General features: G+C 35.0%; 1 pseudogene; it reads left to right on the top strand.

Moving 5' to 3' along the window:
• The first annotated feature begins 200 nt into the window (after positions 1–200).
• LOC121492077 lies at positions 201–4,359 on the top strand (annotated as a pseudogene).
• The last annotated feature ends 20,279 nt before the right edge of the window (positions 4,360–24,638 follow it).

The raw sequence follows: 24,638 nt of genomic DNA, 5'->3' as shown, positions 1-24,638 counted from the left end.
AAATGTCTTTATAAGGAGAATAAAAATGAATCTTGATATTCAATAATTCTTTAGTACAGAAAATTTTTCCTAAGATTGTTCAGTGCAACCAACCATCAAGTCAAGACATGCTGTTTGATGAATATCAAGACAGACAAGGCAGCTGTCACTGTATGAGCTATAATTGCATTTCTAGAGTCTCAAGTCTACAAACTGTATATGAAATCAAGCAGTGATAACTATCTCAAATGAATATTCTTATGTGAAAATCCTCATGAAAAGGTAGAACAGAGGCACCTGGGTGGCTCATTTGGTTCAGCGTCTAACTCTTGGTGATCTCAGGGTTGGGAGATCGAGCCCTGCATCAGGTTCTGCGCTCAGCATGGAGTCGGCTTGGGATTCTTTCTTTCCATTTCCCTATGCCCCTCCCTGCCCCACTCCCTCTTTCAAATAAATAAATTAATAAAATATTTTTAAAACATTTTTTAAGATTTTTTATTTATTTATGAAAGAAACAGAGAGAGGCAGAGACACAGGCAGAGGGAGAAGCAAGCTCCATGCAGGGAGCCTGATGTAGGATTCGATCCCGGATCCTGGGATCATGCCCTGGGCTAACGGCAGGTGCTCAACCACTGAGCCACACAGCATATTTTTTTAAAGGTAGAACGGTTGTGGTTTGATATCAAGATCATTTCTACTTTGGTAGCTAAGGACCAGTTGTTTTATGCCCCCTCAAATTCTTGCTTCAGTTTTTTCATGGTTGAGCACCTATCATCATGCAGGCCTCAACCCCAAAGTTACTTCATCATAGAGTTTTCCTGAATATACTATCTAAAGTAATGTTCTACCCCTGCCCGACCTCCAATGCTTTCTCCTTCAGCTCTTTATTTTCCTATTGGTGTTCTTCAAAAATAAAAGTAAATTAATATATGCAGCTCTTCATGGCAAATGGGCCCCGTGGAAGCAGGAACGTTTCCTGACTTATTCACTGCTGTGATTTCAAAGCTCACAATAGGGCCTAGCCTAGTAGAGGAGCTCAAAAATAGTTGTAAGAAAAAGAAACAAAAAGATAGAATTTGTCATTATAGGATATTCTTAAAGAATATTATAGGTAATTTTTCTTAGATTGCATAAATCAGGGCTAACTGTTATCAATGTCATTTTTGGTCTTATTATATGTTAAAAATGTCAGCCCCCTTAGCCAAACTAACTTCTGGATGACTTTTAAGAAATTTGATATTTTCTTCATCTCTTGTTCTTTGGCTCTCCATCAGCTTTCAATCTAATCTGTCAATTTTGCCTACTCCTTGACTTTATATCCTGCTTACATCTTACTCATCAGTTTCTGATGCCAAATATTATAAAATTGTTCCTGAAAATCTAATTAGTACATGATATTTGTTTCATATCTATTTTTGATTCAAGGTATAAAACCACATAACATGCCAGCAAAGAATGACCTCCCTTGTTTGAAGGGTAGCTTAAATATATAATGTATATTATTCTTTTCGGGAAGTCTCACTGATGATTTTAGTGGTCTATCTGTAAATCTGTGACTACAAGTACAGTTAAAATGTAGTTTAAAGGTCATTCTTAGTTATTTATACTTACTTGGCAATTTCAGTTCCATTATAATTTTCTTGGTGTGTGTGTGTGTGTGTGTGTGTGTGTGTGTGTGTATACAAGAAGATGCTAGATAGGATACAAATATTATTATGAGTCCCTGAATATGGTACCCTGGTTTCTATTAGAAAAAGAAAAAAGATTCCTACACTTAAGATGTTCAAAGAGTGAAAAAAATTAACTATTATGAAGGTAACTTATTTCTCCGGGTAATAAAAGTCAGATATTTTCTGACACCAGATATATAAATATCTCTTTAGTTGTTTTCAATGCTAAAAATTAATTTCAAATAAAAATATTTCAAGATTTAATTTTTTGTTTATATGCAAGTTTCAGTAGAAACTCTTCTTGGATAAGTCGTAGGATTATGTAAATTGCAAAATATTTATTTGTTTCCATCTCAGTCATATTCTACCAAGGAATATGAATGAAACTTTGAGTCTTTGTTTCAGTCCAACAGGCTTAGTATCAGAATAGTGGACTGTTTTTTTCTTCAGCACTCTTCACTCTATTTTTTCCCTGTTGTGCTTAATTTTGACATTACCTGGGGTGCGTTTATTAAGATGGATGTGTTGCCATAAATTTCTGACTTGTGAAATGATTAATGATTCTTCTTGCACTATTTTTAACTTATTTTTGAAGTAATTTCAGATTTTCAGACATCACAAAAATAATATGAACAATTGTCTTACACCTAGTGTATTATTTAGTGCTTCCTATTTGTTTGTTTCTGTCTTCCCAGTTCTTGAGAATTCAGCAAATGTCTTAAGATTAAAGTTTCCCGACTAAGCAAAAAAAAAAAAAAAAAAAAAAGATAGGACACTCAGTACACTTGAATTTCAGATAAATAGCCAATTAAAGTTTTAGTACAAGTATGTCCCATTCAAAATTTGACATATTTACATTTAAAAAGTATTCTCTGTTTATCTAAATTTCAAATTTAATTGGATGTCCTCTATTTTTCTAGACAACTCTCATTGAGATGGTAATCAGTCAAGAGGTGTAGGCCTCTAGAGTTTTCAATATATTACTCCAGCCTTGTGTGACCTCCAGAAACATAGTTGGTTTCTCTGTTCCTCTCAGTGGCCCTGTGCCTGGGTCAAGCTTAGATTCAGTTTCTAACCTGCAACCAGGATAGGCAATCAAGAGTCAGAATGCTTCGAAAGATAATCACAGAACATCAGCTCAACTCTGAAAATTTATCACCTCTGTTGAGTTTAACTTCTTGTAGTCTTCATTGCTCCTTCAGCAATATGTAGCCATCATACATACGATTTTTATAATTATTCCATATATTCTGAGGCTCCTTGGGTGGCTCAGTTTAAGCCTTGGACTCTTGATATCAGCTGAGGTCATGATCTTAGAGTGGTGGGATGCAGCCCCTTGGTGGCGCTCTGCACTCAGCATGGTCTGCTTGCTTGTCCCTCTCCCTCTGCTCCTACCCTCTTCCTATGTAAATAAATAAATACCAAAAAAATAATAATTCCAGATTTTCATATTTGTTCTCAATTGAATGCTTGGGCTATTGCAGTCTGCCCCATATGGCTGAGCATTCACATGTTTGTTTGCTTCTTTTTTTTTTTTTAAATTAATTTTTATTGATGTTCAATTTACCAACATACAGAAAAACACCCAGTGCTCATCCCGTCAAGTGTCCACCTCAGTGCCCGTCACCCATTCCCCTCCAACACCCGCCCTCCTCCCCTTCCACCACCCCTAGTTCGTTTCCCCGAGTTAGGAGTCTTTATGTTCTGTCTCCCTTCCTGATATTTCCCAACATTTCTTTTCCCTTCCTTTATATTCCCTTTCACTATTATTTATATTCCCCAAATGAATGAGAACATACACTGTTTGTCCTTCTCCGATTGACTTATTTCACTCAGCATAATACCCTCCAGTTCCATCCACGTTGAAGCAAATGGTGGGTATTTGTCGTTTCTAATTGCTGAGTAATATTCCTTATATACATAAACCACATCTTCTTTATCCGTTCATCTTTTGATGGACACCGAGGCTCCTTCCACAGTTTGGCTATTTTTCAAATGGTTTTATATGAACGATATTGTATTACCTTTTAGGTTAAAATATTTTCTTAATCTTCTTTGACCCACAAGTTACTTAAAAGTGTATTTTTAAAACAGTTGGCACAGCTTTTTCCCACCCATTCCCATGTCTCCTCAACCCTCTGCTGGATGCTGCTTTGACTGCACCATGCTGGCTCAGAGCTCTGGCTCCTGCTAAACCAGCACCGCCATCATCTCTCTCCAACAGTGGGCATGATCATCTCCCCGTATCTCATCATCTGTGACGGATGGCTGTGCCTAGAGGGGAAGGGGAAGATGGTCAGTAGGACAGAGGGTAACACTGATGACTCGTTCATTGATGAAAATGCCTCCACGGAAGGTCCTGAGGGCAAAGATACCAAAACCACAATAGTCACTGGTGTTGATATTATCATGAACCATCACTTGCAGGAAAACAGCTTCACAAAAGAACCCTGCAAGTAGTACATCAAAGATTATATGGAATCAATCAAAGGCAAACTTGAAGAACAAAGGCCAGATAGAGTAAAATCCTTTGTGGCAGGGGTTGCAGAATGAATCAAATACATTCTTGCCGATTTCAAAAAACTCTGAGATCTTTATTGGTGAAAACATGATTCTAGATGGCATGGTTGCTCTGTTGGACTACTGTGAGGATGGTGAGACCCTGTATATGATTTTCTATAAGGATGATTTAGAAATGTAAAAATGTTAAAAGAATTTGGCTGTTAACTTTGGAGGTATCACCTATTGTGGTAACTGGCTGCTGCTTTTCATCCACACAATGCCAGGACTCAGACAAATGGGACTGATGTCATCTTGGGCTCTCCATGTATTTTGACCTTGATTTATTTGGGGTGGAGGCATTGTTTTTAAGAAAAACAAAACATGTCATGTAGGTTTTCTGAAAATAAAATGCATTTAAACTAAAAAAAAAAAGTTTGACACACAGCCTTTCTAAAATTCCTTTTATGTCATTGGTTTATGACTTGGTCAAAGGGTGTGTTCTATATGATTCAAATTCTTGAAATTGCTTGAGATTTTTCTTATAATTCATTATGTGGTCCAGTTTTATAAATATTCTATGTGTACTTGAAATGCACGTAGTTTGTGCAGTATTTTATGTCAGTTTAGTCAAACATGTTAATGATATGGTTCAAATATTCTATATTAATACTAATTTTTACCCACTTCTTCACTGAACAACACAAAGCATATTTTTAGTGAAACCTTGTTTTTATTTTAATTATCTTGCTGGATTATGTTAGCCAGACTGACAATCTTTAGCTTTTTTTTTTTTAAGATTTTATTTATTTATTCATGAGAGACACAAGAGAGAGAGAGAGAGGCAGAGACCCAGGCAGAGGGAGAAGCAGGCTCCATGCAGGTAGCCCGACATGGGACTCGATCCCAGGTCTCCAGGATCACGCCCTGGGCTGAAGAAAGGTGCCAAACCTCTGAGCCACCCAGGGATCCCCAATCTTTAGCTTTTTAAAAAAATTTTACTGTCATTCTTTAATTGCACTATACTTGGTGTACAATGTTTCATTAGTTTCAGGTATATATGATAGTGATTTTACTTCTCTGTACAATGTGCTATGCTCACCACAAGGGAGCTACCATCTGTTACCATACAACATTATTACTATTCCGACTATTTCCTTATTTTGTACCTTTTATTCCCATGACTTATTCATTCTATAACTGAAAGCTTATATCTCTTACTCCCCTTCACCCGTTTTGTCCATCTCCCAACTCCCCTCCCCATCAGTTTGTTCTGTATTTATAGATCTGATTCTGCTTTTTGTTTGTTTATTCATTTGTTTTGTTTTTAGATTCTATATATGAGTGGAAATATGTGGTATTTGCCTTTCTCTGACATTTCATTTAGCATAATACCCTCTAGTCCACCCATGTTGTTGCATATGGCAAAATCTTACCTTTTTATGCCTGAGTTACATAACATATGTATATATATATATATATAACATATAACATATATATTATATAACATATTTATGCATTCATCTATTAATGGGCACTTAGGCTGCTTCTATATTTTGAGTATTGTAAATTGTGCTGCAATAAATATAGGGGTGCATATAATCTTTTCAAATTGGTGTCTGTTTTCTTTGGGGAAAATACCCAGTAGTGAAATTGTTGCATCATATGATATTTCTATTTAATTTTTTGAGGAACCATACTGGTTCCACAGTGGCTGCACTATTTTGCATTCTCACCAACAATGTGTGAGAGTTTCTTTTTCTCCACATACTCATTCAACATCCCTAAGCACCGTGGAAATGCAAATCAAAACTATAATGTATCTGTCATAATGGCTAAAATCAAAAAGACAAAAAAAAAAGCCTTTGTCTTTTATTTATTTATTTTTTTTATGATAGTCACAGAGAGAGAGAGAGAGAGAGAGAGAGGCAGAGACACAGGCAGAGGGAGAAGCAGGCTCCATGCACCGGGAGCCCGATGTGGGACTCGATCCCGGGTGTCCAGGATCGCGCCCCGGGCCAAAGGCAGGCGCCAAACCGCTGCGCCACCCAGGGATCCCCAGCCTTTGTCTTTTAAATGGAAGTTACATTGTTTGTTGATATAATTGGACAAATGCCAGTGTATTATTTAATGTTTGCTATTGTTCCTTCTCTTTTTTGCCCCCGTCCCCGTTCTGTTTTGTTTTTTATTTTATTTTCCTTTTTTTTTTTTTTTAATCATTACACACATTTCCTTCTAGTCATTTGGGAGATAAATACTTGATTTCTTTTAGAAGTTGCCCTACATATATAAACATGAATATCTGACTCATCAAAATTTGAGATAATTAGTATCTTCACTCCCTTTTTTTTTTTGAATAATGAAGATATTAGAACACTCCATTTAGTCCATATCACTTTTGTGCTATTATTGAATTTTTTAATTTGAACTTTTAAAATCTCACTATTTGGTTTGCTAGGGTTCTTATAACATAATAGCACAGACAGGGTGTTTAAACAATGGAAACTTACTGTCTCACAATTCGGGATGCTAGAAGCCAGAGATCGAGGTGTGGCAGGTTTGGTTTCTTCTGAGGTCTTTTTTTTTTTTTTTTTTTTGACCTGCAGACGGCTACCTTTTGCTAGTCCTTACAAGATTATCCTTCTGTTTTCTGTGTCCTAATTTCTTATAATCTTCAGACACCAATCAATTTGATTGGGGCCCACCCTACTGACTCCCTTTAACTTAATTACCTATTTATGTTCCCTGTTTCTAAACAGAGTCGCATTCTAAGGTTATGGAGCTTAGGACTTCAACATATGAATTTGAGGGGAACATAGTTCAGCCCATAATATCCACTAAACATTATTTTTCTATTCAGCCAAACTGATTAATCTTATTTAGATGCACCCATTTATTAATTTCTTGCTTTTTATTTATATATGCACCTTAGGCCTCTCTATAAAGTTGCTTTATTTTCTTCTTGAATTACATATTTGTAATTAGTTCTGGTGAGAGTCCACCTGAGATAGTCTTGGTTTTTGTTTATCTGAAAATAACTGGGTGTATTATTTTCCTTGAGCACATTGAAAATATCATGTTACATATTTTAGTTTCTATAATTTCTGATGGAGAGTATTTTTATTGACTAAATATAATTACTAATTGAGTTTTTATTGGCTAATTCAATTAGTAATTCAAAACAATCTTTTTTTCTTAATGATCTTAAGACCATTCTTTTGTTTAATATTTCACAGGTTACCAAGGTGTATATATGTATAGGTTTCTTTTTCATTTGTTGGCATTTTTCAGTATATTCTTTTTATCTTCAGAATCTAGGTGAGTATAATGTAAGTGATGGGTGATAGCAATTATGTCAAAATATTGAAGGTAGAATCTTTGTGTATGCTGCAAAATTCTTCCAACTTTGCCATTTATTTGGCATTTTTTATAATAAAATGTTAGAAAAAATAATTATACTCTATAGAGCAGCAACTCCTATATCCTTTGAGATATAGGAAAACAAAACAAAATGTATTTAAAAAGTAGTATTCTAAAACATCGAATATTTACCATAGTATCCTAAAATATCAAATGCATAGGCGTACACTTAACAAATGCACAAGAAGACTTCTGATTAGTAAATTACATGCAATATTAACACTAAAATAGATCCAAATAATAGTACACTCCATGTCTATGTGTTAGAAGAGAATATTACAAAAATGCCCAATTATCTCAAATTTAACTAATAATAAACACTCCCAATCAAACCCTTTACTGATTTTGTGATATGTGGAAACTGACAAGTTAATTTGAATATTTATGTAGCATAGGCCAAAAATTGACAAGTTACTATTAGAGAATTATAACAAACTCAGAAGACTTACACTATAAAACTAAAGATAATGTAGTATTGGTCAAGAATAAACAAACAGGCATATGAGCAAATGGAGAATATAGAAACCAACCCACACACTCATATGCTCACTTTATATATGACTAGAGGTCATAGCAGTGCACTGTGGTAAGTATGGTTAAGTAGGTATTGTTCAGTCAGTTGGACATTTAAAAGTGGGTAGGGCAAGAATTTTGATCCCTAAAATACATTTTTAAAAAATCAATCTAGATGAGTCAAATATAAAAAGTAAAAAAATCCTTCTAGAAGAAAATAGAATATCTTCATATTCTTAAGGTAGGAAAATATTTCTTAAAAACAATACAAAATACACTAACCATAGTGGAACCTATCTATTAATTTAACTTTTTTGATATTAAGGACTTCTATTCATAAAAAAATTTAATAGATGGTGTTTCAGAGTAGAAGATATTTGCAATGCATATGTATGATAATGGACAAATATTAAGAATATGTAAGTAACTCCTACACATCAATAAAAACATTTCAGGCAACTCTATAAAATTCAGTAAAAAAATGAGCAAAATACTTGAACAGGCACTTTATTAAAGAGGACATTCTAATAATAAGTACATAAAAATGTTATGAATCTATTCAGTCATAAGAGAAAATAGAACATAAAACAATGAGATATTAAAAATATCTGCCCACTGGCAAAAATTTAAATTAACAATAATGAGTGTTGCCAAGGATGTGGTGAAATTTAAAGTCTTATAAACTATTCATAAAAATATAAATTACTGCAGTCACTTAGGAGGAGTTTTTTTGGTAGTATCTACTAAATCAGAATCTTTGCATTCTGTATAAAACAATTCTTACTCCTACATATATGCCCTAGAAAAATGCATACATGTATGAACCAAAAGACAAAGTTATATATAAGAACTTTCATGACATGACTATTTAACAGTCCTGCTCCAATGCTCATCAACAGAAGGAATATATAAATTATGGTTAAATTATGGTTTATTCATAAGTGAAATAGCATATACAATAAAAAAGAAATCATTGCTACAGACAACAACAGGAATGAAATTCACATATGTAAACTAAAAGAAAAGATCCATACTCAAATGTGTACCTCCTGCATGTATTCCTCAAAGTTCAAAAACAAGCATGGTGAGATCAGTTAAAACATATTTTAAAACTTAGAAACTTATTTTTAGTGCCATGTCACAATTCAAAGATGATACTGAATGGAATTTGGTTGTAATAAAATATCAAATTTCACACTGAAATTTTTCAAAAATTAAAAAGGTTATTTTACTGAAAGCTCTTTTCCATCTCTATTTTCTGTAACTAATTTCTTTTATTGCAGAAGGCTCTTAATAGGATAGTTGAACTATTTCCATTATTAAACATAAAGCAGATGTATATGATTTCATACTTTGGCAATAACAGTTGAGATTCCAGTAGGAAAAAAGAAAATATATATATATATATAAATACACACACACATACACACACACACAAAACTAAGGCAGGAAATATGTAACATTAGGATGCTTTTTTTTTTCTCCCATAAAACACAGGCTGAACTTCCTTGATTTTTACAATGGTTACTGATCATAGAGGTAGAGCATTCGCAATGGATACATAATTAGAAAGTGTTGCATGTTCTTTCATGAAAAGGTCAGTAGTGAGAGAAAAATCTCAGAAAGAGGAGGTAAGGTGTCCCTTTGCCCTTTTTATCGTTTTCAGCTAACCAAGTTTCTGAATGTCATGCACAGTTCTAAAAAAGTGGAAGAATATAATCAGAAAAAGATGTATCAATATTTGATCTTGGAGCAAGTATTTTCAATTTTAAAGAATCTCAAGTTTATTAAAATAATGAGTCTTAAAATTCTTAAAGTACTAAAATAGTCACAACAGTAAATTTCATACAATTTGATGATAAGCAGAAAAATATCAATCGACTCTATGAGCAAGGATAGAGAGCATATAAATAATCTGAAAATGCCTTTAGTTATCTTCAATACATGTTTATTAAAATGAATTGAATTTTAAAGGGATGTCTAATAGATACCAGTATGTCGCATACCATTGGGTAATTATGTTTGTAGACTATAGCTTGTGTCTTCTAAAATTAGATATTTAATCTTTTTTATCTCTAGAGGTTTTCATGGCATTGCAATTAAATGACATTAAGAAAATTATGTCTGTGCTAAATTCTGAAATTACAAAGCAGTATTTTCAATTACATTATACAAAATAGAACCTCTGTAGGCAATGCCGGACTATACCAGTCTGCATTGCAATAGGCAAATCAGAACAAAATAGTAGCCATTACAGAAGAATTTCTTTGTGGGTTATTTAGTGCTTTTAAGCTAAGACTAATCATGTTTCAGAGTAAAATATTTCAGACTATATTGTCTATTAAACAAAGTACATACTATGGAAGTGAAATATGTAACTGGCTGGCATTCTACTGATGAAACGTGAACAGAGATGAAAAAAATCTAATTATATGAGGAGTGTGATAACCTTCAAAGTTGAAATGAGACAAGATTCCTAAGGCAATTTTCATATTTGGTAATTCCCATGAGAATGTCCTTCTTTTTATCTTTTTCCTTTTCTTTTTTTTTATTTTGATAAATGATCTTGAAAAAATCTGTATGACCACCTGTAATTGCTTCCATGTAATTTCTACTCCCAACTTTATCCTGATACCAAGTCATGATATTTTAGTTGTAGGAAGATGACAACACACAAAGATCTAGGACTGTTTCTTTAGTCAGGTAGATGATCTTAGATAATTCATTCAAGAAACATCACTTAGTTCAGCTTGAAGCCTCTGTTCTTCATATACTTACATTAGTGGCACATATTGAGAAAGTATTGCTGGATCAGACCCTACAGTTTTCAGCTGATGGAACAAGAGAAAGAGCCTTGGGCGAATTTTGGTTTGTGGCTATAGTATAGATGCTGGTGATCCATCTTGCACTCAGAGGTCACACCAAGCCGAAAGGCTACTTCAAGTTTTAAAATAATTTCATGACATTTTTTACATTCTTGAAAGGTAACAACTTTATTATATTTGCTTGTATACACAAAACTCAGAGTAATATCTACCACACAGCATTAGCTTAAAAAAGCTTAGGGAATAGAAGTTTGTCTGGTACATAACTAGGTACAACCTATAGGAGGTAAAGGGAAGCAGATATGACTCTATTTTTGCTCAAATTATTATAATTTTGGCCTTTGGGAGTCCTTTCTCTTGTCTTTGGGTAACGGTAGGTTTTTTAATCACTTCTTTGCTTTTAAGAAATGATTTTTATGACTATCTTATATGGGCCTAGTTCTTGTTTAAACACACACACAGAGAAAGACAAACACAAGGAGATATTTTCATTATAACAGATTTCTTTTTACTAGGAATCGAAAAGGAGGGTATCAATTATGTCATAGACTTTTTTGACGTAGACTTTTTTATTAAACTTTAGAACTTTTATTCAACTGGCAAGAAATAGAGTGTTCAACTAATGGATGTAGAACTAACTCAAGTTCCATTACTATGATACATGAGATAATTTCTCAATGAATATACATTTTATATGTCCATATGTGAATACGGTACTCATAGAGATGGAATAGAAAGAGTCTATCAACTTCACACTTGCAAATAATTTTGTCCTATTTAACCTCTAAGCTTCAGAGTCCAGGAAAGCAGAATCATTGATTCTGTACCTAAGAGTTTTGGTTCTTTTCCAAAGTTTGACAGAAGTAAATAAAGCACAATGCAGAAACTGTGCTCTACTTGTGCTTAGGATATATCATAATTAATTCATGTAGAGTAGATTAGAGCAATTACTAATTAAATTCAGTGGTTAGTTTCATTTCTCATAACAAGATATAAAAAGTAATAATCAGGTAGGTATATTTACTCCTTTTCCTTCACCTCTCCTTCTTAGTCATTCTTATGAGATACTTAATCTGGTGGTTTTAATGAAATACCTAAAATAAGCCTTTCAAAATAAATAAGAACACAAATTATTCCATTAGGAACCGTTGGCAGCGCATACAAATACACACATAGAATAGTCTCACATTTTTCTGAATTATCTATCTGGCATTAGTTATTATCACGCAACTATTTGCAGAGTATGGCCAAGTTCTCTATATGTGGTAGAAATAATGTCCATTGTTTCAAAGAAGCGATACATGTGGCTACTTTCCTAAAAGAAACACATGTTTTCTGAGTATCTGATAAGAACTTTATATATTTTGCTGCCTGTATGTGTGTCTCTATGTCAGTATAAGAACAGAATCATTCCTTAAAAAGATGATCACTTAAACCATTAGTTCAGTTTTGCTTCATTCTACTGCATTTCCCTCTTCAAACCTATAATTATCCCCTTATTTCAAATATTTATTGCTATGCTGTTCAGATAATGTTACCAAGCTCTCAGAATTTCCAGTAAGGATAAGTTCCAAGATTTTTTCCCCTATTTTCTCATACATCATCATGTCCAGATAGTTTGATATTTTGGATTCCTACGATACCTTTTAGGACTTGGGTTTGGAGTCAGTTGAACCTAGTTCAGTTACTTACAGTGTGATCCTTTCTAAGTTATTTAACCTTTTGGTACGCCAGTTTCTTTGCCTGTTAAATGGCCTCATTAGGAGTTTTATAAGGATTAAATGTTGTAATGTGTGCCAAGCACATAGTGCAATGCCAGAAACTTTCCTGTAAACCCTCAGTGGGAGGTCAGCCGTGTACAGAAACTGTGTGGTAAATGGTAGTGATTGTTCTTATCATCAGCATCATTATTATTCACAACAATTCTGCTCAACTGTTCACAGCCAGACATAACATAGAATTGGTCAAGAAGAACTATTCAAGCTTTGCTTGAGACTCTGATCACCTTCTACTACAGAGAAAATGAATTTGTGTTTAATTTTAAGGCTGCTTCAGAAACCTAAAATCAGAGGCTGAGGTGAAGGAGGGATGGGTTGCCAAGTAAGACTCTCAAATTTGTGGAAGACTTGCCGTATCTAGCCTGAGTTATGAGAGCTTTAGAGGATTTGAGTCCAACCAAGCACATAAAAAGAAGAGGGCCAAAGAGGGCCAGGGAAACTCTGTCTAATTTTTTACATGTTTCATCCCTGAAAAACACTAGAAAGATGAGTACTCTTGAAAAAAAAAAAAAGCTATTTGATGTCATAATATCTAAAATATGAACTTCGTGTCTAAAGCTTAATATTCAAACTAAAGAACCCAACAGATGCCATCCTGATCAAAATACACACTAAGTAATATATTAAGATTGAAGCTTTAAAATTAAAGGCAATGACAGAAGGAAAAAACTTAGATTAAGTACTCAAACCTTTGAGGTATGGATCCAATTTAGAGGTAGACCGTATCTTAAAATCATTTTGTGGGGCAACGTGGGAGCTGTTTAGAATCCTACAAATCTGGTTGGATCTCACTTACTGATCCCGTTCCTGTTTATTGACACATGTCTTTGGTATACATTACAGGAATTCAGTAATCAGCTATTTAGAGACACATAAAATAAAAATTTGAAAAACAAATCAGATTAAATTACTAAACTACACAAACCTATTGGAAGAAAGCAACTTGAAGAAACTGAGCCTGGGACAGAGTTTTGAAAGAAAAGGTAGAGTTAATAGCCAGAAGCCAATTCCACAAGAAGAAGAACACCCCAATGCCTCACTGAGTGGGGTAGATGCTCAGAGGTTAGTACGTAGGTCTGTCCTGAAGAGCTGACCCACCGCATAAGCAAGAGTGAAATAGATTAGGTAATAGCGGACTTAAAGGTCAAGCTCCTAGAAGGCAAGGATCAAAAGATTAGACTTGAGAAGAAACACTGCTGGCAGCTACTTCGAGATAATGAGAAGGAAGGTCATGTTGCTTTGAGGGAAATAATTCCAGTTGCTGAGGGTTGAATAAATTGGATAGGAGAGAGGTTGAAGACAGGTCTCTACCTTGAAGGCTGTCTCAGTAGCCCTGGCACAAGGTAAATGAATTCTAGATAAAGACAGTGGCAGTGTGAATAATGAGTGGGTCTCAGCAGTGTCCCAAAGGGCAAAGTGACAAGATAGTGATGGACTGAATGACAAAGTCAAAGGAGAGAGTGAGAAATCAAACATGATTTTATTCCTATAGCTCTCAGGACTGGTAAGATGCTGGTATAAGAAAACTTTTTAAAAAGTACACTAAGCTGAAAGCTCTGCTTTTGTCAAGAAGCACATTTAACAGACTGATAAACATGGGGTGCTAGACTATGAGGAATGAAGTACCTTTACATGTAGATGAGCTTCTGGAAATCTGGATAGGTTGCCAGGAGAATATAAACATGAAGAAAATAACTGTTCTGCAGATTAATACACAAGACAACCCTAGAAACACAAACCCAACTCCATCTATGATAATTAAACCGTCTTTTAGACTGATAGGTTCCCCCCACTTTGTGTGACCAGCTCAGTGCTTAGTATATGAAAGCTGCTCAAAAACACCTGTTAATTAAGACCAATATAATCCTTGTCTTATGTGTTAAATATTGCACAAGTCACCAGCTAATTAGATTGGATAAGATGTGTGAATTAGTGTGTGTGTGTGTGTGTGTGTGTGTTATAAAAAGACTGAAGGTAAGGATGAGTCAGTAAATTAACTTTTAAGATTGGATAAAATTCTCTCTACTAATTATCAGTTAGCAGGTTTTTTTCTCTCTTAAATCTGCCTTTTAACTAACATAGTTGTTTTTCCTTTTAATCCTTAAGTTAAATAAGTTAGGTGAACTAAAATTCAAGTTAGATTTTTTCAGTATCAAAACTATTTTTCTAAAACATATTGTACTTTTATTTCACAGTTTGAAAAACTTTCCATTTTGTATTTATTTAGTGGAAACATGTTTATAGGCACTCATTTTAGAAAAATTGTGAGGTAAACTAATATAAAAAAGTAAGATTATTAAAACAATGATTTTGAGAGTCAGGGTGATTTATATTCTGTGCTTTGCCTTTTCTAAATATTTATTTCTCCTTCAATGTGCCTCCTTGCTCCAAAATCAAAAAAGAAGTAATGGGGACAATTATTTTGATCATTTTTAAGTTGGTTCCACGCCCAGTGTGGAGCCCAATACATGGCTCAAACTCATGACCATGAGATCAAGACCTGAGCTGAGATCAAGAGCCACACAGGCATCCCTTGATCATCATTTTTAAAAACTTTATTTAAAGGGAATTTAAAAAGAGGAGTCCTTGCAAAAAAAAAAAAAATGCATTCCTATCTAACAGTTAATCATTTTGGAAATCAATAAGGGACAACCTGAAAATTATATTCCACTTGATATGCTAATTAAAAGATTATACTGCCCTCTTTTCTATTGTTTTGATAAAATTATAGCATAATCCTACTACACACAAACAAATGCCTATGAAATGTTTATCAACATTTTCCAGGAAAAGAAAAATAATCTCCCTTAGTTACTAATTCCATGATAGTTCTCTTTATGAATTGCATGAAATAATAATTAGTCATATCAAAATCTTTATCTTTCATTTATATCTAAATATAAATTAAATGTATCTCTATCCCTTTTCATATAGTTATGTCACATACTGAAACAAATGAAATATTTTAAATAAAGCCAGTTATAGTGTAAAATCACCAAAAACTTAATAACTCAATTTAAGAGAGATGAAAAGTAGGAAAAAAAATCAAATATCTCAATATACCTGTTTCAGTACTTTAAAAAACAAAACAGTACCTTTATTCCCTGAAAACTACAACTTCCACCAGGGGGCCCCCTTTTCACTGCTACAACTCTCTCTGGACTTTGTACACAATTTTCTCCCCTTGCTCCTTCAACCCTAAGCACAGTAATTTTTGCTGTTCTTGTAACCCTGCCTACATCTATGACATGTAATCTCTTCTTTCATTGAACCTGCCTGGATTCTGATTGAAACAGTGATTGGCACCAGAAGTAGCCTCAGGAAGTAGACCCTCCAGATAGTGTTCTGGTAGAGGATTTTACATATATTTGAGATAGACAGATAACCTCCTTGCCAGGAAATATTAAGCACTAGTAATGCATGAGATCATAGTGTTATTTTGTCTTCCAAAATTATGATCTTCTAACATAATATCATCAATATATTTATGCAGCCTTTTTTTGAGAAATTCTCAACAGATCACATCTTCCTCAAAGCATAAATCTTAAGTCAATCTATCCATCATCAAGTAGGCTAATGAGCAGCTACCATGTTGCAAACACCCTATTTCCTATTTTGATGCTTGAAAGAAACATAAGAAAAAGGTCATCTAAGTGAAGTCATATAAGTTTTAAAACTGGAGGAAATTAAATCCAAAAAATAAAAATATTACATGAAAATAGCAATATACAGAAATTGTACTTATGTGTGTTTTCTCTCCATGATTCATATGGCTAGAGCTATCTTTCTCAGGGTGCATGTGCACATGATTTCTTTTTAAACAAAATTAGTTTCAATCTATGCCCTTCCTGATGATTAGACATGTAGCAAAATGGGGGTAGGCAGGAAAACAGAGCCCAAAAGGCAGGTTTGTAAGGTAAGATAAGGAGGGTCAAGGTGCTCTGGGAGATAAGCTGGCAGCAGATGAATGTGTGTTAGAAGAAGAAGGATGTATCATGACAGCTGTACAGGGGAGATGAACAAGGGAAACGAGGTTTTAACCAGTGGAATACTGGAAGGAATCTATTCCCTTTGCTCAAATGCCATGACTAGCTTTTATGTGTTTATGATAAGAAGGAGAATGTAGGTCAAAATGAAATAGGCCAAATAAAGTAAAGTGATGTTAAAAATTTAGGAGAAGACAGAGAAATGATCAAGCTAAAGACAAATCTTAAAATATAATGGCTTTTTCATATAATAGTTTAGAATTGTTATCTGCTTAAAGGTGTAGTCCTAATCTCAGTAGGAACATAAGTAGAGAAATAGGAAATTTTTAAAGGAAAACTAATGTACAACTGAAGAAATATATATATATATGTAATATACATATATAAATATATATGTTCATGATAAATATATATATATTGCATTTATATATATGAGAATAAGCTAAGAACTGTTGGTAAATCAATTAAGTGTACATAACAATTGTTATAAGGGGCTCAGACTCTAAGCTCTGTTATCATTTTATAATTCTATGTTCCATAAGTGTTGAGTTTCTGATTATTTATGATACTGGTTCATGACTTTATTTATAACTTATATAAAACTGTCTCCTGTATTAAATCTAGTCTCACCATATCCTTACATTAAAAAAAAAAAAAGCCTCCTTCCAAAAGCATTGGAAAGCTATAGAAATCTTTACTGAAACTTTCATCAGAACATCAAGGAGAGAATAAGATAGTACATCACACTACAGAACTTCTTTCAAAATATCATTACACATTTCTTCTTCTCACTAAAGTTTCACTCATCATGACAGCCTCTTACACATAATCTGTTACAGTTACTTGAATTCTGTGTATCCATGATGCTGCCCAGACATAAAAACTTAGTAGCTCGGCAAAATAAACAGTATCCTTGAAAAATGATGTTCTTTTGCTATTACTATAAAATTAACTTCCTAAATTTAGTGGATTAAAACAAGTCATGTAATTATGTATTATGTGGATCAATATTTCAGGTAGGGTTTGGCGGGTTGATTCTTGAGTTTCACGTTTGTTAGCTGGAGGTCACTCAGTGGTGTTCAGTTGGTGGCTGGTCTAGCCTGAACTGTCCAGAAAATTTTGGCTCATATGTATATGATTCCATTCCTCAGAAGTGGTAACTAGAAAGCTAGGCCTTGCTGGGATCTGCTTCCTCTCCATGTGGTCATTCGATATGAGAGTCCACTCCTCACATTGGAACTCAAGGTTCCAACACCAAGTGTGTGTAGAGTATCTAGTGAAAGTGACAACATCTCTTATGACTTAGCCTCAGAAATCCAATAAAATTACTTCTATTTGAATGATTCAAGCAGGTTACTAAGGCCAACATGTTGAGGCAAAAGGAATTAGACTCCATCTTTCAGTAGAAGGAATAGCAAAGAAAAGCTTTAAATTAATACAGAAGGTAGAGAAAATGGGGGCTTAAAAAATAATGATTTAATATGTTATTTTCTTTGACACAGTAAAAGATCTGCACAAACTCAAGATGCATAAGGAAAAGAATATATAGCCTGCTTCACAGATCACTGAATGAATTAAAAAAAACTGGACAGGGAGAAAGATATATTACTTTCCAGCATGGACTGAATTATTTGTATATTTTTATTTTTTTTTATCTTTTTAAACTGCTTTATTGAGGTATAACTGACAAAAAATTGCACATATTTAATGTATACAACGTAATGAGTTAGCTATGTATAGACTAGTGAAATCATCACCACAACCTATACCATAAATATATCCATTCTCTCCCAAAGTTTCCTCCTGCCATCTTGATGATGATGATGATGATGATGTGATAAAAATACTTAAGATCTACCCTCTTAGCAAATTTTAAGTATATAATATAGTAACATTTACCATAGTCACTATGCCGTACGGTAGATCTGTAGGTCTTATTCATCTTATAAAACTGAAATGTATACCATGTGATGAATGCTTCCCCATTTCTTTCTTCCAGGAAGCACCATTCCACTCTGTTTCTAAAAGTTTGACTGTTTTATAAAACAAGATGAAATCAGAGAGGGAGACAAACCATAAAGGACTATTAATCATAGGAAACAAATTGAGAGTTGCTGGAGGGGAGAAGGGTAGAGGGTGGGGTAATTGGGTGATGAGCATTAAGGAGGGCACGTGATGTAATGAGCACTGGGTGTTATATAAGACTGATGAATCGCTGACCTCTACCTCTGAAACCAATGATACACTATATATTAATTGAATTTAAGTAAAATTTTAAAAATAATAAAAATAATAATAAATAAAAGTTTGACTACTATAGATTCCTCATGTAAGTGGTATCATGTATTATTTGTCCTTCTGTGCCTGCTGAATTTCACCTGGTGTAATGTCCTTCAGATTCATTCTCATTATAGCAAATAGTAAGATTTCCTTTTTTAAGGCCAAATAATATTACACTGAATGTAGATACCACATAACCAAAGCAGTGGCCAAGATTCTTTATATCTCACATTACAAAAATCTAAAGAACTGAACTCCATGAGAAAGGCAATAAAGAGATGAGGTTTCTCTCCTTAGGTTAGCATACTGTCCAATAGGAATATAATGTGAGCCCCACATGTAATTAATTTTTTCCTAGTGGCCTCATTAAAGGAAAGTAAAAAGAAACAGGTAAAATTAATTTAAATCATTTACTTATTTAACTCAACATATTCAAGAATGTTACCTTTTCAGTGTGTAGTCAGTAATAAGCAAATTATAAGTGAAATATTTTACTGTTTATATACAAAATCCTCGAAATCCAGAGTGTATTTTACACTTACAGCATGTCTACATGCAAACTTGGTGTAATTAAAATGCTCATTAGCTATGGGTGGTTAGTGCTTACTTTACTGGATGTGCCGCTCTAGACTCTTGCTACTGAAAGTGATACTCATAGCCCCAACTTTGACATCACCTGCAATCTTGTTAGAAATACAGGACTTTCCTTTTCACCTAAGACCCTACTGAATCAAAATATGCATTTTAATGAGATCTCCAGGTGACACTGAAGTTTCAGCTTCCGCTTTCTATTAGTTTGCTAAGGCTGCCCTAACAAAATACCACACGCCGTGGCTTAAACAACAGAAATTTATTTCCTCATAGTTATAGAGGTTACAGGCCAAGACCAAGCTGTCAGCAGATTTGACTTTTCCTCAGGTCTCTCTCTTGCCTTTACATGGCCTTCCCTTCTTGCCTTGTCCTCACGTGCCCTCGCTCTGCTGTGTGCACAGCTGTGGGGTCTCTTCCTCTTTCTGTAAGGACATTAGTCATATTGGATTAAGGTCCACCCTAATGCCTCATTTTAACTTAATCACCTCTTTAACAGCCCCTATAGTCCTATCCTGAGGTTTGGGGGTTAGGACTTCAACATAAGAATTTGGGGGAAAACAGTCCATAATATTAAGTCCATAATAACTTCATAGCCACCTACTCACCTCTGTGCAATGCCTTCCTCAAATCTTAGTACTTTCCTTTCCTGATCCCACCCAGGTTATACCCCTCCCATTAAGACAAGCTTTTATCAGTACTAGAATATTCTACATAGTTCTTTCATTTTCTGCTACAATTTAACCTCTACCAAAGTATGCATCTTGAGAGGAGTACTAGGTCTTCTTCTCAGCAATGTGCCCCGAACTTATCACAACACCTGGCCTGTGACATGAAAATAATTCAATAGTGGAATGAATGAAGAAATGCAATAATTAATGAAACCTAAGAGAGAATTAGTTAATGCTAAAAACATGTATTCTTGGCATATGACAACATCTCTTGCTTCCCTGAGGGGATAAGAGGAAGTGAAACCTTTAGAAGGAAACCACCTCCGCTTCTCAGCAGAAAATCTGCAAATTGTTTTATGCATCTGAAATAATCATTTTGCCTTTGCTATTTTCCTTTGAAGAAGGGTCCCTGCTTTATCTAAATCCAAATCTTCTACTTATGCTGTGGGCCTAGTCCCCTCTCACCCTCTCAGGATTGCATTCTTTGATTATTTCTGCTCTCCCCTGTATCTTCAGTACTTCTCTTTTTTCTCCATCGTAAATGTTCAAGCACCTTGCGTCTTTGGGGGACAAAAGCCCTTGGAGGTTATCTCTAACCATGTTACCCCTCCAGTTATCCTTCATGGACAAGTATCTTGAAAGAAGAAACTGCATTTATGATCTCAAATACTTACCTCTTCCTCTTGCTTCCGCGAGGTAAGATTTAACTTTCCTCATACTATTTTTCCTTATTTATTCTAGTAGAAACCGTGAATTTTCTACATGTCATCAAATTCAGCTAGCAGCTTTTAAACTCACTTCACTTTCAGTGACATTTAACACTGCTAATCATTTTCACATTCCTTGAAAACTAGCCTCCCCCCTTTCTTTCCTCCAGTGGCAATAAACTCTCCTGGTTTTCCTCCTACCCCTCTGCCTAGTCTTCCAACAATGTGATGAATTCCCTTTCTTTAGCCATCAGATGAATATATGTGGTCTTAGTATCACTTTTTTCTTTCTAAAAAAATGTATATGTATATATATATACATATTTATATATATATTTGAGAGAGAAAGGGAGAGTGCATGCACAAGAGGGGCAGAGGGAGAGAGAATCTTCAAGCAGACCTCCTGCTGAGCACAGAGCCTGATACGGGGCTCAGTCTTGTGACCAGTGAGACCCTGACCAGACCAGAAACCAAGAGTCAGATCTTAACCAATTGAGCCACTTAGGTGCCCCTTAGTCTCTCATTGCTCATGCTACATGTTATTCCTGGGCAACTTTATTATCTCACTATATCCACTTACTATCTCTATTTTTGCTCTAGATACATAACTGCCTAAAGGACATTTCCATTTGTACATCCTGCAGAATCCTTAAATTCAATGTATATATAAATTACCTCCTTATTTTCTGCCCTTGCTTCCATTCAGTCATATTTAAATTTCCTGTGTCTTCTGGATTGTATAATGACACCATGTATTCACTCGGTTGTCATGTCAGAAGTCTAGGGATCATTTCTTATTCTCCTTCCTTCCTTTACCCCCTAAGTCTCATCAGTGGTCTTCTAAATGGATTTGAATTTCCAATGCAGACAAGTTTCAACTGGCATACTGCTGCTTAGTTTGTCTTATTTTCCCTTTGTTTCACTCTGATCTACTCTAGATAAAATACCAGACCAGAATGACTGGAAAGACCACAGTGTTCTCAATATACAAACTGCACTTTAACCAATCAGCCTATCTATCTGTCCACCCAGTGGGCATAATTTTCAAATGGCCCCCAAGATTCCCACAACCTGATGTGTATACCTTGTTTTATTCCTTCCCCCTGAGTGTGATACCTGTAACTTTATTTTGAATATGATAAAAGCAATAGGATATCACTCCATGATTATGTCACATTATATGGCAAAGATGAGGGGATTTTGCAGGTGTAACTGATGTCCTTAATCGGTTTACTATAGGTTCATGACAGTGATAGGAGAGCCTGACCTAAGCAGATGGCGTTTCAAAGAATATTACTCTCTTGCTGGCCAAGAAGAAGCAAATAGCTAAGGTGTGAAGTCCAGTGGAGAGGGACAGCCTCTCAGAATTGATGACCTCAGTCTGCAACTGTGAGGAACTCAGTTCTGCCAAACGCTTAAATGAGTTTAGGAGATCCCTAGCTCCAGAACAGATTATAGCCTGGCCAATGTCCTGACTTCAGTCTTTTAGGACCCTGATCAGAGGAACCAGTTATATAGTGCCTGGACTCCTCCAACAGAAGCTGGGAGATCATAAATGCTCATTGTTTTAAGAGGCTAAGTTATTAATTCTTTTGTTTAAAATAGTTCAGCGGATTCCCAGGGCACTCAGAGTAAAATCTTTAGTAGATCTTATAAGACTCTCCGTGAAGTAGGTTGTGCCCCTCTCTCCAGCCCTCTGGTCTTTTCTCTTACCAGCTTTTCACTTGCTGCATAGGAACCAGTTATTTAAGGCTTTTTGTCAGATTTTCACAAGAGTCAGACTCTCTCTTGACTTCAAATTTTTGCATTCATCTGGACAACTCTACCATCACATGCTGCCGCTCTGATAAAAGCCACAGTCATCCTTTTCCTGAATTGCTGTAATAATCTCTTCACTGATCTCCCTGCCCTTGCCCCTTTTCCTCCCACCATAGCCTTTGCTTGACAGAGTAGTTAGACTAAAACTGTTAGAACATAAGTCACATAAAGAAGAATCTCTGCTCAGAACTTCACAAAGTCTCTCTGTTCTCTTTGGTTTTTTTACTTTGGTACAAACCAAAGTCCTCAAAATGACTTCAAAAGCTGTGCACAGCCTGACCTCCACTTGTCTCTCTAATCTCATTTCCTTCTCCTCTTCCACTAGCTCAGTAGCCCTGGCCTGACTTTTTTTTTTTTTTTAAACTCTAGTTTGTTCTACCTGAGAGAGAGAGCACTGCTGCAGTTTCTGTCTGAAATGCGCTTCCTCCAGGTGGACCGATAGCTTAGACCCACTTCTCTCTGGTCACTCAAATGGCAACTTACCATTGATGGTATCATTCGTTGACAGTGTTCTTCAGAATGAGCACCTCTCCCAGAGCTCCAGAAGTACTTCCTCTGATTTTTTTCCTCTATAACATTTATCATGATCTCTCATTCTGTATGTACATAGTTGCTTTTTTGTACATCTGGCTACTAGAGTATAAACTCTGATGAGGACATGGATTCTTGTCCCATACACTGCCGTTTCCCCGGGACCTAGAAGAATAACTAGTATGTTGTAGAAAGTGGACAAATACTTGTAAAATAATCAATTTAAAAAAAACTGGTTTATTCTTTTTAGCACACTAGCCTCTTCCCTCTCCCTTCCCCCATCCAGCTCCCAAGATGTACACCCTCTTTTATTTTTTCTAATTAGCCTTTCTGTAGTCCTTTCACTCTTAGAGTAGGTGGTGTCTCCTCAAAACATATTCATAGAATCCTGTTTGTAGTCCAGTTCAGTAATAATTATATTTACTTCTGCTAAGTGATGTTAGTTTCAATTGCTGAATATGTTCTAAAATACAGAGAACTTTTATATTCATTACTTTATCCCTTGTAACTAATACAGTACCTGCAACACATGATGTGCTATATGGGTATTTGTTGTAAGCAGTAAGGCATACAACATATAAAATACGTAAGTGAAACAAGTGAATCTTTCCTTTTCTTCAATTCTTACCTTCATTTTGTTTTGCTTAGCAGAATGCCAGACCTACAGCTAGTACCAGGTGCATATTTATTGACTGATTCATTGATTGATTTGGAGATCTTTCAAGTGTATTTGTCTGCACAAAAATAAGGCGTTTGAGGTATCATCCTGCTTTGTAAAACTAAATATTCATCACTGGGAAACAATAAGTGACTGAGTGCCTCAGGTGCAACAATAACACTGAGAGTCTGAAATTGAACACTAGGGAAAAGTGGCCAAACTAACCATGAAGCAATGAGATAGAGTCATAGAATTCAACTATGTATGGTGGTACCTAGATGCCTCTATGATCAAAAGACTATATAAAAATTAAAGGTTTTTGAATGAATTTTACCTTTGGAAATATATTTTTTTAATATTTTATTTATTTATTCATGAGAGACACAGAATGAGAGAGAGAGGCAGAGACACAGGCAGAGGCAGAAGCAGGCTCCATGCAGGGAGCCCAATGTGGGACTCGATCCAGGGACCCCAGGATCACACCCTGGGCCGAAGGCAGCACTAAACCACTGAGCCAGTCAGGGATCCCTGGAAATATATTTGTATTAAATTAACACTTTGAAGTGTGTATGTGTATATGTGTGTACATATATATATATATAATGCATATTTCTCAGTGAAATTATTTAATGGAATTAAATTATGACAGTGTAACATTGTAATTTTAAGTTATATGTATATATATATATGTGTGTGTGTGTGTGTGTGTTTGCCT

This window comes from Vulpes lagopus, chromosome 5, assembly GCF_018345385.1.
Source record: "Vulpes lagopus strain Blue_001 chromosome 5, ASM1834538v1, whole genome shotgun sequence".
Classification (NCBI taxonomy): domain Eukaryota; kingdom Metazoa; phylum Chordata; class Mammalia; order Carnivora; family Canidae; genus Vulpes; species Vulpes lagopus.
This window is presented reverse-complemented; position numbering and strand designations above follow the sequence as displayed.